At 39.6% G+C, this 14,000-nt stretch overlaps 1 long non-coding RNA gene across 2 annotated transcripts in view; it reads left to right on the plus strand.

Moving 5' to 3' along the window:
* Positions 1–10,257, plus strand: part of LOC119257157 (uncharacterized) — a 51,924-nt gene extending 41,667 nt beyond the window's left edge. Inside the window, exons 3-4 of one of the 2 annotated variants that reach the window (XR_008550303.1) lie at positions 5,933–6,036; positions 10,123–10,257. This is a non-coding gene — a long non-coding RNA (uncharacterized LOC119257157). Of the gene's footprint in view, positions 1–5,932; positions 6,064–10,122 lie in introns of those variants that run through there. The other variant, XR_005127971.2, reaches the window with a different exon arrangement.
* Positions 10,258–14,000: the final 3,743 nt, after the last annotated feature.

Raw genomic sequence — 14,000 nt, forward strand, 5'->3', positions numbered from 1 at the left:
TGGGAGGATTTGACTGGCCAGAGGCACAAGGAAACTTTTTGGAATGAAGGACTTGTTCACTATATCTTGATTGTGGAGTGGTTATGTGGTATGTGCTCTTGTCAGAATTCACCAAAGTGTCTACATGTTAAATGTACTTTAAGGTATGTAAAATCATGGAACTTTGATTAAAGTTGATTAAAAAAATTAACAGCAGAGTTAGCCAATAATGATGTAGTTATTGTAAACCAATAATGACTATTTTTTAAAATGTGTGGGTTATTGGTAATATTTCTAGCTCTGAAGCTTCCAGATCATGACCTTATTATTTATAGTTTAAAATAAGATATTTACCCTAATGGAAATGTGAAAAACACAGAAAATGTGGAAGAGTAAAAATATTATTTTGTCTTAATTCCTAAGCCCAACTTTCCCCTGCACTTTGTATTTTTACTTTTCACAGTTGCAATCACACTCTTTGCTTGACATTTATACATTGCTTTAAAATATCACTGTTTTGGTCATTTAAGAATTTCCCCAATTCTATGGTTTTTATAAATACGATTTTAACAGTTAAGTAATCATCACAGAAATATACAACACAAATTATTTTAAAATAGCTTCTTCTTTTGAACATTTTTCTTTCTTGTGTGCTTTTGAATAGCTTCCCTAATACTATAATGATTAGCACACAACATTTTCCCCACTAAGGATTATTTACTTAGGATTGTTTCTCAAACACCTTGATGAAAGATAGTAGAGTTAACATTATCCCTTGTAACCAAAAGATTAAAACTTGCCCTGTCTGTGTGGGTTCCCCATAGGTTTCTACTCTAGAAAATCTTTTCTTCCTCTTACTTTCTAGCAAATTATTGTGTTTTTTTGAGGCAGAGAGCTAAGGAGAAAAAGGATTTTCACCTACTCTTCCGAATGTACTGCGTTGCCTGAATTAGCCTCATCTATCTGTCAAAGTGCCCAGAAACCATGATGATAGGAGCTGTGGAAATAGATATCTAGCATATGGGAACCTGCTTATAATTTCTTGCTCACAGCATTTATCCCACATACAGCATTTATCTTTAAAAGAGCAAGACTAATGAACCCGTATGTATTGTTTTCTACTTATAGCATATCCTCATTTGAAAGACATCCCATGGAAAATAAAGCTCTGCTAATGAGTAAGAAATTGCAATGTTCTGTACTAAGTAGTGTCATATGCCTTGCTGTAATTCTTGCTTTTGCCACTGACCTTATTGGGACTTTTTTTTAATCAGAAAGACAACTTATTTGTAAAATACTGTGATGATTTCTGATCTAGAGTACTAAGCAAGTCCACCTTTCAGTAAAAATTAATCTTGCTTCAAGAAAGTTGGGATGGGTCAAGCAGTTTAATAAGGAGGCATCCCTGGGAGAGGGAGAGTTATTTTTGCACTGCAAAGGTTTCATAATAGTAGTCCCAGAAATGTTGAACTCCTTTCGTGAATTAGAATGATGGCTTGATTTACAAAAATTCAGATTATGATTGACTCACCCAGGAATACATTTGTTACTAAGTGATAGGCAGTGGAGGAGAGTGGTTAAACTGTCATCTAAAAGCCATGTGTTTGTGGGCAAATGACACAGTCTAAGTCCAGTTTCATCCTTTGTAAAGTGGGTAATGAGGCAGATTGCTTGTAAATTGTCATCAAGTTTGGATGAGAAAATGCATGTAAAATGCATACCCCACACACTGGGGTTACTCATGGAAGTAACCCCATAGTTATACATATATCACTGTGGCTCCATATGCAGAAAAAACATTGCCAAGGGACAGTTTCAACATTGTTCCCATGATTCTGCACAATTCTTCTCACTTTCTATTCTTTGAACTCTTCTCGCTGAGTGACTACCTCTGTCCTGCATTCTCTGCTCATTTTCAAATCTTCATACCATTCCCTTGGGGGGGTCAACAACCTTACAGACTCATTCTTATAAATATCCACTTTATAACTTGATCTGATCTCTGACTAATCTCTGGAGACCTTCCTGCTCAACAGTTCTCTCTTTTGGAGAGGTTCTACACCCCCACCTCTTAGTAGGACCTGAAGGAGACATGATGCCCATCCCACTGCTCTTAGATGACCATTCCCCCTCCTGCCTAAAAAAACCCTGAGTCCTTGAGGCTTGGTCCTGGTCCTTTTAGATACTTGATCATTTTCTTCTTGTGATTATTATTTATGGATTTCCTCCTAGCCACTTATCTTCTTCCATTAAATCTTGGCCTCAGTATCTTCATTTCCTTCTCCACAGCTTTCATCATTCTTGGGAACTTGTTTCTCACACTATTTCCTTCTCCTTGAAGTGATTTTTTCCTCTCTACCTAATCCATAATCTTAAATGCGTAGATCTCCTTCTCTAGCCACAACTTCCCATTGTTTTGTGATTTCTATTTCATGATGGTCGTTGTGCTGAACCCATTGATGACTCATAATCCTTCTGAGGGGGGAAAACTAGGCTTCGTCATGTTCAGAAAGACTAGAAACTGTCCGAGTCATCCCCTTTTGATGGTGAATTCCAGATTTTGGGGTTTCTGGAACTAGCAAAATTTTAAAATACTGAACAATTAACTTTTTATTTTACCAAATATGGATACCAAGAAAGCAAGTATTACCAAGAAAGGATTATTTATGACATAAGAAGGAGGACATAATCTCAGAATAAATAAAATAAGTTTAATATACATATTATATAGAATATGAAAATCTCACTGCATTTTATCCTTTTTGCATTTTGCTGTACTGAGCACCAAAGAAAACTCGGAGGCTTGTTTTGGCATATGGGAATCAATGTTCCATCAGACAACTTTATGGAACTGTAATGTGTGAATCAGATTACTAAATTGTATATTCCTTTGCTGTCTGTTTTCCTATTTTTCCATTCCTGAATTCTTGACAAAGTTTGGATTATGTCTTTTTATTTCGCTTCAGTAAAAAAAAAAATGAATCTTCATATGGGACCAATAGGCTGTTTGAAACCAGGGTGAAGGAGAACTGGCAGTGTTTTGGACGTCTTTAGAAGGATGTAAATTTCAGGAAAGAGAATTCAGGATGCAAGTACCGAATGAGGTACTTGAGATCTCTCCTGTTCTACCTATTAGATTTGTGGTTCAATATCCATAAGGGAGCTGGAGGTTTCACTAACAGAGCTTCCTTACATTTCTGGAAATGTCTCCTTGGAATCCCAGAAAACTAGAAAGGATTTCCTGAAACATCACTGCCTCACCTCACAGAGGTGCACTGAGAGAATGTAAAGCAGGCTTCATGGTGGTGCTGGGAGGGGGCTGGCCTGGGTTCTCCTGGGCATTGACCCCAGTATGTTGCTTGGCCGTCTTCCCTGAGGCGCCTGGGGACAAGCCTCTCAGATGTGGAGTCAAGAGTTGGCATACCATCAAGCAGGTGAAAATCTGGCTGAAATGCCCCAGGGGAATGACTCACCTGTTGGAGGGCAGTAGGGTTAGGACTCAAGGTCAGAGGCAAAAGTGATGTGTGAACGGGAAAAGCTGAGGACAAGGACAGCTCCTCAGGAAGTATTCACCAGGCCGTCTCTGTGTACATGAGTCAGGAGAGCAAGTGTGTCTGGTGTTGGGAAGGCCATCTCTGACCTAACCACTGACAATTTAGCTAAAAGGTAGGGTGAGCCTGCCATCAGGGCCTTTGCCCTCTTTTGTTCATCAATTTCCCTCATCGGTCAGATGGAACTGTGTTGAGGTTGCCCATAAAACTAATTTCCATTGGGTTCTTTCCAGGCCAGCTCAACGTGGATATATTAAGAAAACCCTAAATACAGGTCTCTATCCAGAGACAGCATTTAAGAGCCTATTCAGATGAACGCTGTGGAATTGGGCAAACAAACAAATAAAAAAAGATAAAAATAAGCAGAGAAAAGCGAGAGAGGCTCTGGGAATTGTAACTAATTTGTGGACCAGGCATTCTGTTTCCGCAGCCGGTGCAGCGCGGTCTGACAAGGCTGAGTAAATGTGGTTTTTGGCTCGCCCTGCAGAGGCGGTTAACTGCATCATGCTGAGGTGGACTGAAACTTCAAGGGCACCCAGTGACATATTTGTTTCGTCACCGGGCTGCCCATTCCTGCATCTATCAGGGAGCCAATGCGATATATATATATTTTAACTTCACACCATGGTGTCTGATTTATAATTTCCCGGGGGCAATATTTTTTTACAGCGACTGGCAGGATTTTTTGTTCTTCATTAGGCCTTTTATTAACCCACTGCCAGAGCTCTGTCTCTAACCACTCCCAGTGTTTCAGTGATCATATTATCAGTAATAGCATATTTCCTCTGGGAGATATGAATACAGTCTATTGCAGGTGGAGGCTGGAGGAGGCGGGGCCGGAGTGAAGGATTTTCACATTTCTATTCTTGCTGCTCCTTCAGACTCCCCCACCAAACATGCAGATGTTGCTGACTAGAGACTTTGATGGTTCCTTCACTTCATTATTATATGTAACAGCAGTGAGTTTATTTGTTCGGAAAGTTTTTCAGAAGCCTATGACTCCTTCAGAGGTATCCATCTGGGGGTGCAAATTCCTGAGGTTTCCTTAAGATGTTTGACTTTTCTAAAAAAGAAAGTCTAGATAGTCCATGGATATGGCCACATGAAAAAACCATTTCATGGAGGGGCTGGGTTCTTTCTGTCCAGATGAAGAACTCAGATGAAAGGCAGTATGGATGCCTAAAGCTTAATTATTATCATCACTGTCCCCCCATTTAGAGAGCAAGAAATGGTCCCAATTACAGGGTCAGTTGAATACTTAAGAGAGATCTGCTAGTCTCTTTCTCTGACTTTAGTCATATCAAAACAGTTTGTTATGGAAAGAATATGCTTTGTTTTCTAAAAGATTTTTCAGATGAGAAAGTCCTATACCTTTGTCTGTGATCTCCTTGAAGTCCCTAAACACCATCTTCTTATTTCAGCATGAATATTTAGTAGCAGAGTGTACTTGCACAAGTCACTTAATCTCTTCGAACCTTGTTTGTCAAATTTGAATTCTAGCAAGAAACTGTCCCAATTACAGGGTCAGTTGAATACTTAGGAGAGATCCGCTAGTCTCTCTCCCTGACTTTAGTCATATCAAAACAGTTTGTTCTGGAAAGCTTTGTTTTCTAAAAGATTTTTCAGATGAGAAAGTCCTATACCTTTGTCTGTGAGCTCCTTGAAGTCCCTAAACACCATCTTCTTATCTCAGCATGAATATTTAGTAGCAGAGTGTACTTACACAAGTCACTTAATCTCTTCGAACCTTGTTTGTCAAATTTGAATTCTAATAATGACCTGTGGAACTCATTTTATTGTTGAAGATCAAAGCAAACAACCCACTTAAAAGGATTTTCCAACTGTGAAGTACTGCACAATGATAAGCTCCTATAATATTAAACATAATTCCTATTCTTGTAGTGCCTCTTAAAACAAAATACAATCAACAAAATGTATGGAACACCTTACTAGAGATGGAAAACTCACTAGCTCTCCCTCCATTTTATGACTAATTACTGAATAATATGACTGAAGAGAGTCAAAGAATATATTTTCTGTTATTTAGGTTTAAAATATAGATGTCCTGATACTAGGGTATTCTTTTCATTCTTTGACTCAAGTTTTCATGCCATCTGAATTATATTCCAAATGGATAAGGAAAATAATATTTCGTGGGACCTTGGTGATTTCTGTGCATTGCATTTATCTACCCAGATCTTTCGGTGAGTTAGCCTGAGAAGTAGAATGAGAGGTGTCTCCCAAAGTATCTGGTCTCTTTTACCAAGGCTGTGAGGTCTCATCTTCTACAAAATTCAATTTTACATAAATTTTTCTTATTGAGATTGCCCAGAAAATACATTATTCAAAATTGAAATCTATTGGTTTGGATAATATTTTTCTGTAACTCCTTCCCTCAACAGATTGTCTGCTGGACTTTGGCAGAGGCAATGGGTCCATGGTCTGGACAAAGCTCTGATATGTATCCAGAAAATCAGTGCTTAAAAAGGAGCTACTTGCTGCGAAAGTAAGAAGAGAAAGGAAGAAAACAGGAAATGGGAAAGAAATTTTCTTTCTCTGGTTCTGGGTTGGGTGGGCTTTGGATGCAGTGACCAGGTGATCTGGGATGTTCGCATGAACATAAGCAACAACTTTCAACTTCCATCTGGACGGAGAGTGAGCTCCTGGAACTGGTCACTTGACCTGTTTTCTCTGATATCTTCTAATGGTTCAAGATACGTTTTTAGGTCAAAACTAGCACAATGCCGACAAAGAGGAAAGAGAATTCTCAAAGGCTACCTAGACCTCAAATGGCATCCTCTTCATCACTGGAGAGGAACTGAAAGGAGTTTCCATTGGAATCACTGTATTTAATGATCATAAAATGAATGCAGACTTAGCAGCCATTCTTAGATTCTCCCCCTTTTATTCAAAAGGCAGCTCTGTCATCAGATCATTAACCAAACAACAAAAGTGTGATTCTGATTTCAAAGGAGAAATAGTAAGAATTCCCCAAAACACATTTGAGAATACTATGTTTGCTTGTCATCCTATCAAAACTTATTGAGCATAGACACTACACCAATCCCTTCCTCATGCTTTCTCTCATTTAATTCTCACAACAAGGGTATGAGGTAGGTGCCATGATCCTCCTCAGGGTTTATGAGCTCAAGAGGCTGAATAACTCGTTCAAGAAAAGGTGACCAGTAACTGGTAGAGTCAGTATTTGACTCATTTCTGTGGCTTTTGAAGCTTCCTCTCTTAAACACTCCTGAAGAGTTAAATTACAGAAGACAAAGCGAGTCACTGAAACCAGCTCTGGTGTCCAGTTAGTTGCTTCATAACTTTCAGGAGTTTCACAGAGTCACTCCCAGACCCTCCCCATATCTCCAAATATTGTTTGTGTCGCTCGGGACTTTATTTTGCCTCTCGCTGGCTGTCATTTGCCACACGGGCCACAAGGTGGCTCAGTGTGGAGTGACCTCCCCTCTGAGTGTGAATTCCCAGAGGGTAGAAAAGGTGTGGAACAAATTGCTGCTTCCTGGACTATAGGATTTCACTGGCACAAGCTCACCGCTGTCTTGTCTTGAGCAACAACAAGGAGGCACATCTCAGCAGCAAGCTTCGAGGGGTCCTCATTGGACACACAAAGGCAGGCTCATCGGAAGCGAGCTCACATTCCAGAGGGGACTGAGGTGATGGTACACGGGTGCATTGGTGTAGGAAATTCTATGAGGATGACACCTGAGGGGAGGGAGGGAGCAAATATTGTTTAATAATGAACAATGATAGAAAAAATTAAATTAAAAAATTTAAAATAAAAAAAAATTCAATGGGAGTCTTTGTAAGCTCCTTTAGTTTTAAGAAACCAAATGCTTATTGGTAACTCTTTCTTCAAATGTGGAAATTAAATCCCGGAAAGAACTGATAAAATTTCAATTGTGGCTTGATTACAAAACACCACACACACACACACACACACACACACACACGCACACACGCACGCACACACACACGCTCACACACACACACACACACCAACAACTGGCTGCCAGTAGAGAACACCTGGGTAGGTGAAAAGCCCCTCAAGCAATAGATGATGGAGTTTGCAAAGAATGTTCAGGTTTGCCAAATTGCCATCAAGCTCTCCCCTCCCCCACCACGCTCCCCACTCTACCTTCTACCTTTGGAAGATGAATTTTTTTCAGAGAGAAAATTCTGTTCAGGCTGTGGAAGGCTACCATGGGGTTTGCCCGTCACCGAGCTTGAAATGAACTTTTTCACCCCGTTTAAATATTTAAAAACAGAAAAATCTCCAGATACAGGCAAATAGGTCACGAAGTGCCAAAAAATATATCTGAGAATACATCTGCCTCTGTGATCAGGACTCCTGATCATACCCTGTTCATTTTGATTTGCTTTGCTGCTCAAATGTGAGTCACCCAAACCTGAGCAAAGGAATAACTTGTGTGCCCAATGCCCCAGGAAAGGGAGATCCCTCCAGGGAAAATTAAATGAGTGTTCTGTCACTCAGATGGGTGTCTTTAGGCTTATTGTGATCATCTTCCCCCTAGAATGAGGGGCAGATCGATAAAACCCTTGCATACCAGGCACAGTGATTAATAATACATAAGCTATTAATAGAAGATGGGCCATAAAGGTTTAGAAAGAAGACAGTGGAATCAGATACTTTTCACCAATTTGACAATTATGCCATGAACTGATCCCGGAGCTGAGACCAAATCTTTTTTTTATTTTTATTTTTTTTTTAATTTTTTTAAAGACAGTTTATTTTTATTTTTTTTTTTAAGATTTATTTATGCAAGCACTGGGTACAGTCAGAAGCGCGGGAGGGTGAGAGAATTCACCAGAGCCAGAGCGGGGAGCAGAGCAGGCAGAAGGACTGAAGTACACTGCTGAGGGGAGCAGCAGGCGGCAGGAGAGGTCTGCGCGCCCTGCGGGACCCTCCTCCGGTGGCCGGGGAGCAGCCGGGGATCGAACCGGCGCTGCAGAGGCTGCGGGCAGCTTTGCAACCCAGCGCTCAACCGCTGCGCCACCGGGGAGGCCCTGAGACAAATCTTTTGATCTGTTTATTTTTTTTCTTTTAAAAAGAGCAATCTGTGGACCATGGGTTCCTTCCTGTTAGGCTACATTTTGTGTGGTTTGTTATACTGCTGTTCAGAGTAAGAGAATTTGAGACTGAAAAAAAAAAAATGTCTGGAAAGAGTGTGCCTGAAACTTTCAATTTATCACTACTCTCCACTCAAGATTACCTCCCACCTCTCCTGAGGGGCCTTGGCCATGCCATGACTGTGCACCAATATTGATTGATTGTGCTATTGGTAGTAGGCTTGGAAAAGTCTTTTCCTGCTTTATACACTGAGAAGGAAGGCAGGGAACGGGAGCGAGAGCTTGGAGTAAGGAGAGGGAGAGAGATACTAGCAGAAATGAGAAAGGCAAAATATCACAAATTTCTACTCCTAACATCTCAATTCAACAAACCCTGTGGCTGCGGCCATTGTAAACTCATAATCAAGTTGTGTGGATTTGGGTGAGTTAGCTTAAGTCATTTTCTGCTACTTGCCATGGAAGAGGCTGGCCCGATGACAGTGTGTAGTAGAATGAATGGGCCACGAAAAAAGAAAAAGTATTAGTCTTGCAAATATTTAACAATGTCCATGTTATATCTGTAAATTGATCTACAGCAGACACCAGATACAGCTTGTTTGCAGTGTTGGAGAAATTGAATCCAAAGCTCCCTTTCACCTAGGCATCTTCTGGTTACAATGCAGGTTCCAAGGCCCTGCTTCCTACTGAATCAGACTCCCTAAAGGCAGATTCAGGAATCTGCATTGTAACCAATGCCACAGATGACTTTAAAAAAAAATTTGAATTGGAGTAACATGATACAAGCTTTGATTGCACAACATTATACCTTATCATCTGCATATACTACATTATGTTGACTACCAGAAGTCTAACTTCCATCCACCACCAAGCCATTCACTCCCTTTATTGCCCCTGAATCACATTCCCTTCTGGTAACCACCAACACAGATGATTCTTACACAGTAGAATTTGGACCTAAAAGGTGAAGCAATTGATAGTGACAAAACTTCTGTAACTGTTCCTGGGAAAATGAATGTGCTCCATCCCTGCTCCTGATCCAAAGAGCCCTTCAACCTTTACTGGCAGGGATGACTGAGCAGGTCTTTCTTCAGGTCTTTCTTCATATGTAGTTGTTCCAACCATCCAGACTTACTTCTTGGGCCTTTCCTTCTTTGTCTTCCCAGCCAGGAATCCCCCGTTGGAGCCCTTAGGTTAGTAGTTTTTGGAGTTAGAACTCTAATATTTTTTGGAGGGCCTTCATCTGTGCAGTTTTGCGTGTGTCAACAGAGAAAGTTAGTTTGTAGTTTCCCTGGGGCCATTGGCAAGATTTGGTGTAAGTTTTGTTTAAGCTCTTTAAAGCATCCCTGGCAGGGCACCAAGAAATGGGCGCTTAAAAAAGGGGGGCAAATCAATGGTTCAATCAATACGACGAATAGATGACTCCATTAGCCACTTCCCGGTCTTTAGGATCTGAGTGATGGTTTCTGCATTTTCTCTGTTGCAGAATTTTGATAGAATTGGGGGAGGCTGTCACCGCCTGTTTTGAAGCTGCCTCATCACATCTCGATGGCTAGTTTTGGACATTTCCACACTTGAGACACGAGAGACATAAAGAGCCTCTTGGATCAACAAGTCTGTTTTCCTTCCCTAGCCCTCCCAAGAGTTTAAGACTTCTCCTGAGAGAAAATTCAATTGCCTCAACCTACTCATTACCCAGTCACTTCACTCAGTAGATTCATTCCTTTGCTCCGCTGCCTCTCACGCTGACCCTCCTTTTTTTCCCTCAAGTGCCTTGTTTAGCCACATTTTATGACTCGACTCTACTCTTGACTGAGGCTTACAGGTCAGACTGTTATTTTCCAAAGAGAGCTTCCCAAAGTGAATGCTTCTCAGGTAATTCTGGAAACTGGAGAGGGAATGATTAGGGGATACAAAGGGCACAAGTTTGTTGAGCTTCCATATTGAAAAATAATGGCTTTAACATAGAACACAAGCACTCTCCAAAGACATTTCTACAAAACATATTCATTCTACTAGAAGGAGAGCTGCTGGGAAAGGTCCCCTGGTGCAAAGTTAGAGAAAGAATTTTCTAAACCCTAACCAAACTGACAAGGCAGGTTTCAGAAATGTCCTCTTCTGTCAGAGAGTGGAGAGGTACCCGCAACGCGTACTGTGTCAACATCTGTTTTTTGCTAACCACTCAGTAAATTCTAGCTGAGATCTTCTACTAAGGTGTAGTTCTAACAACAAAAGTGGGACCTGTGTAGCAGTTTGCATTTCTCTTGTACAGGAGAATGAGTTCCTAGTTTCAGTGATTATGCCTTTACTAGAGGTTATTACGATATAAAGGAATTTTTAGTTCACAAGGATTTACGGAGGGGTGATAACTGACTCTCCTCTTTTAGATTTCTAAATAAACCTAAAATATGAGATTTCTAAAAAAACTGTCCTCTCAACTTTTCTGTAGATTATAGACTTAGGAGAGGCCTTATGGAGGGCTTATAGTTTAGTCACCAAGTTGGACATAAAAATTGTAGCCTAGAGAAAACAGACTAACATATCAGACTCAGGTGTTTAGATAAAGTACTGTGCATGTAATGAGGAAATTGAAGAAAACTGAAGAGTTGTCAAAAAAGGGGGTCTTAAAACTGTCTAGGGTAGAGATTTTGCTAATATCAATAATAGGAGATTTAGTTGGAATGCTATATTGATGCAACCTGGTGGGCAGAATATTTTGCTAGTGAAAAGTTTGCATTTCATTTTGTAGGCTACGGATATTTATTTAAGTTTTAATACTGACTTTCCTGACTATCCAGGAAAAATGGGATCATATATTTCTCTAATGGAAAAAAATGGATGTGTGCCATTTAGTCCAACAGGACAAAATCTGTCTTATTTGAGAGATGATGACTAACACTACAGACTATTTATTTTCAACAGTGGTATTGCTTATGTGGACCAGGTCTAAATTGTCTTAAATGAAAGCCAAGGCTATACTTTTGACATGTGACTTTGGGGAGACTGTTCTGAGAGTCCACATTAATGAGTTGTAGGCATGGAGTTTTTTGATGATTTCATTTGACAATGAAAGTTAGGGCTTCACACATCCTTTAACTTGATCTTCCCACACAACACTTGCCTCACTAGATGTTTTAGGCTTCTGCAAGTGTGTAGCAGTCTCGAGGAAGCAATTTAGCAATAACCACCCCAAAATCAGCCATGGTCAGCCCATTGGCCAAGTGTTTCCATGTTTAGAAATCTATGTATCCATGCTAGAAAGAATCTGAAATATACAAAAATGTTCATTTTAGTATTATCTATAATGGAAAACTTTGAAAAAGCGAATGTCTAATTATAAATCCATTAGATATTACACATATAAAATACCATAAAGTCATTGACCTGGTAATAAATAACTGGTATGAGGCTTATGATATAAAATAATAAACAAGATGCATATGAAATTTAGACTATCTTTGTCATATTAGTGGTTGTGCACTGATATTAAGTATTTTTGAAAAATTACTATATATGGTGTTATGTAAAATATGGGAAAATGTGCCTGGAAAATCTGTTAAGGTGCTAATGACCATAGCATTACTACCAGGAGTGATAATTAACATGGCATAATTACTAAGAGCGATCATTTTGGTATTGTATAAATTTTCTATAAAATTAGTAAACATTAATAATAAAAAAAAAAGCCTATACCATTTTCAAGAGAAAATTTTACCCTGAAAGCTTAAATTTGGTCCTTTATTCTCTCATTGACTTAAGGGCAACAATGTATTCTAAATATCAGAGAACATAGGAGGCAAAGTTGTCAAAAGTGAGAGCAACTGCCTTGAAATTTTCACTCATATGAAATATTTAACCCTTCTTAGGTGAACAGTGATAGTAAGTGTGCCTTAAGAAGGTCTAAAAACTCTGCTTAAAACTCTGGATTCTTTTTAAATTTAAATTTTTAAGTTATGTTAATTTTAAATTAAATGATTTAGAAGTACAGATTCACAACTCTTCAAATGTATGTGGCCACACAACACCTACCACCTACACACCCATAGTCCATTGGGTCCCTTCCCTCCTTTACTCTCACTACTTACCCTCCCACTCTGGTGGCCTCAATTCTGCAGTAAGATTTCTAGGGTTTGTTTTGGTTTAGTTTTGTTTGTTCCTTTGTTTTATTTCTTTACATTCCACACAAGTCGTGTTTGTCTTTGTCCTTCAGACTTATTTTGCTTAGCATAGTCCCTGCCAGTTCCATTTGTATTGTCATAAATAACAAGACTTCATCTTGTTTACAGCTGAATAGTATTCCCTTTTGTACATATACCTTTTATATGTACACATCTTTATCCACTCATCTGTCATTGGAGACATAGGTTGTTTCCATAACTTGGCTATGGCAAATAGGCTGCAATGCACATAGGAGTAGACAGAGGCACAGGCTGGCTCCACCCCACCCCATGATCATTCCAGCCCAAGCACACATATACCTTCTATTAGTGTTTTGACATTCTTTGGCTAGATAAGTAAGAGTGGAATTGCTGGATGGTATGGTAGATCTGTTTCAATATTTTGAGAAACTTCCACACTAAAACACTGAATTGTCTTAAGAGGGCTGATAAAAGTAACTCAAGAGTAGTAGTCCAGGGTAATCTGGAGACGGGCTGCCTGAGTTCAATCCTGGCTCTATTGTCTTCTGTCTATATGAACTTGAGCAGGCAGTGTTACCTCACTGCTTCGTCCTTATGGGGCTGTTGTGAGGTTAAAGCACGTTAACTGTGAAGTATTTTAAACAGCAGCTCACTTTCTGTAAGAACTCATTAAGTGTCAGCTATTATTAAAAAAGCTCCATTTCCAGGCCTGATTATAATTCTTGTGTTGGACCCCTGGTTCCTTGAGCCCTTGGCTGTCTCTGGCCCCTGGTATATTCTTCCTGTTGTATATAAAGTAAGTATACAAAGGAATCTCATATCGAAGCCTTTCTAACTTTCTTTCTAGAAAGGAAAAACAGGTTCAAAATCACTCACTCTTAGGCATGGATGTCTTTTATAAAGCAAGGGCATCTTGCTAATACAGATGATTGGCTCAATGATAGGAGGGTAACTCTAATGAATTAATTTGCTAATTATCCATCCTGGCTCCATAAAACAACTGGTCTTTAGGAAGGATGTTGGTGCATTATTCATAGTTGCCAAAGGAACAACAAAAGCCAAAGAAAAGGAAGATACTTATGGGATATGAAGGCCCCCAAAGCAGTAAATAATCTCAGCTCAGAGCTGAGTTTGGCCTCAAAATGAACAGTTACCCAATAAGAAGAGGGTTCAGAGCCCTGCACCCTTGTATTTTGTTGTGAACACATACAAGTCTATTGAGAAA

This window comes from Talpa occidentalis, unplaced genomic scaffold (genome assembly GCF_014898055.3).
Source record: "Talpa occidentalis isolate TD23 unplaced genomic scaffold, MPIMG_talOcc4v2.1 talOcc4.10, whole genome shotgun sequence".
Lineage (NCBI taxonomy): Eukaryota > Metazoa > Chordata > Mammalia > Eulipotyphla > Talpidae > Talpa > Talpa occidentalis.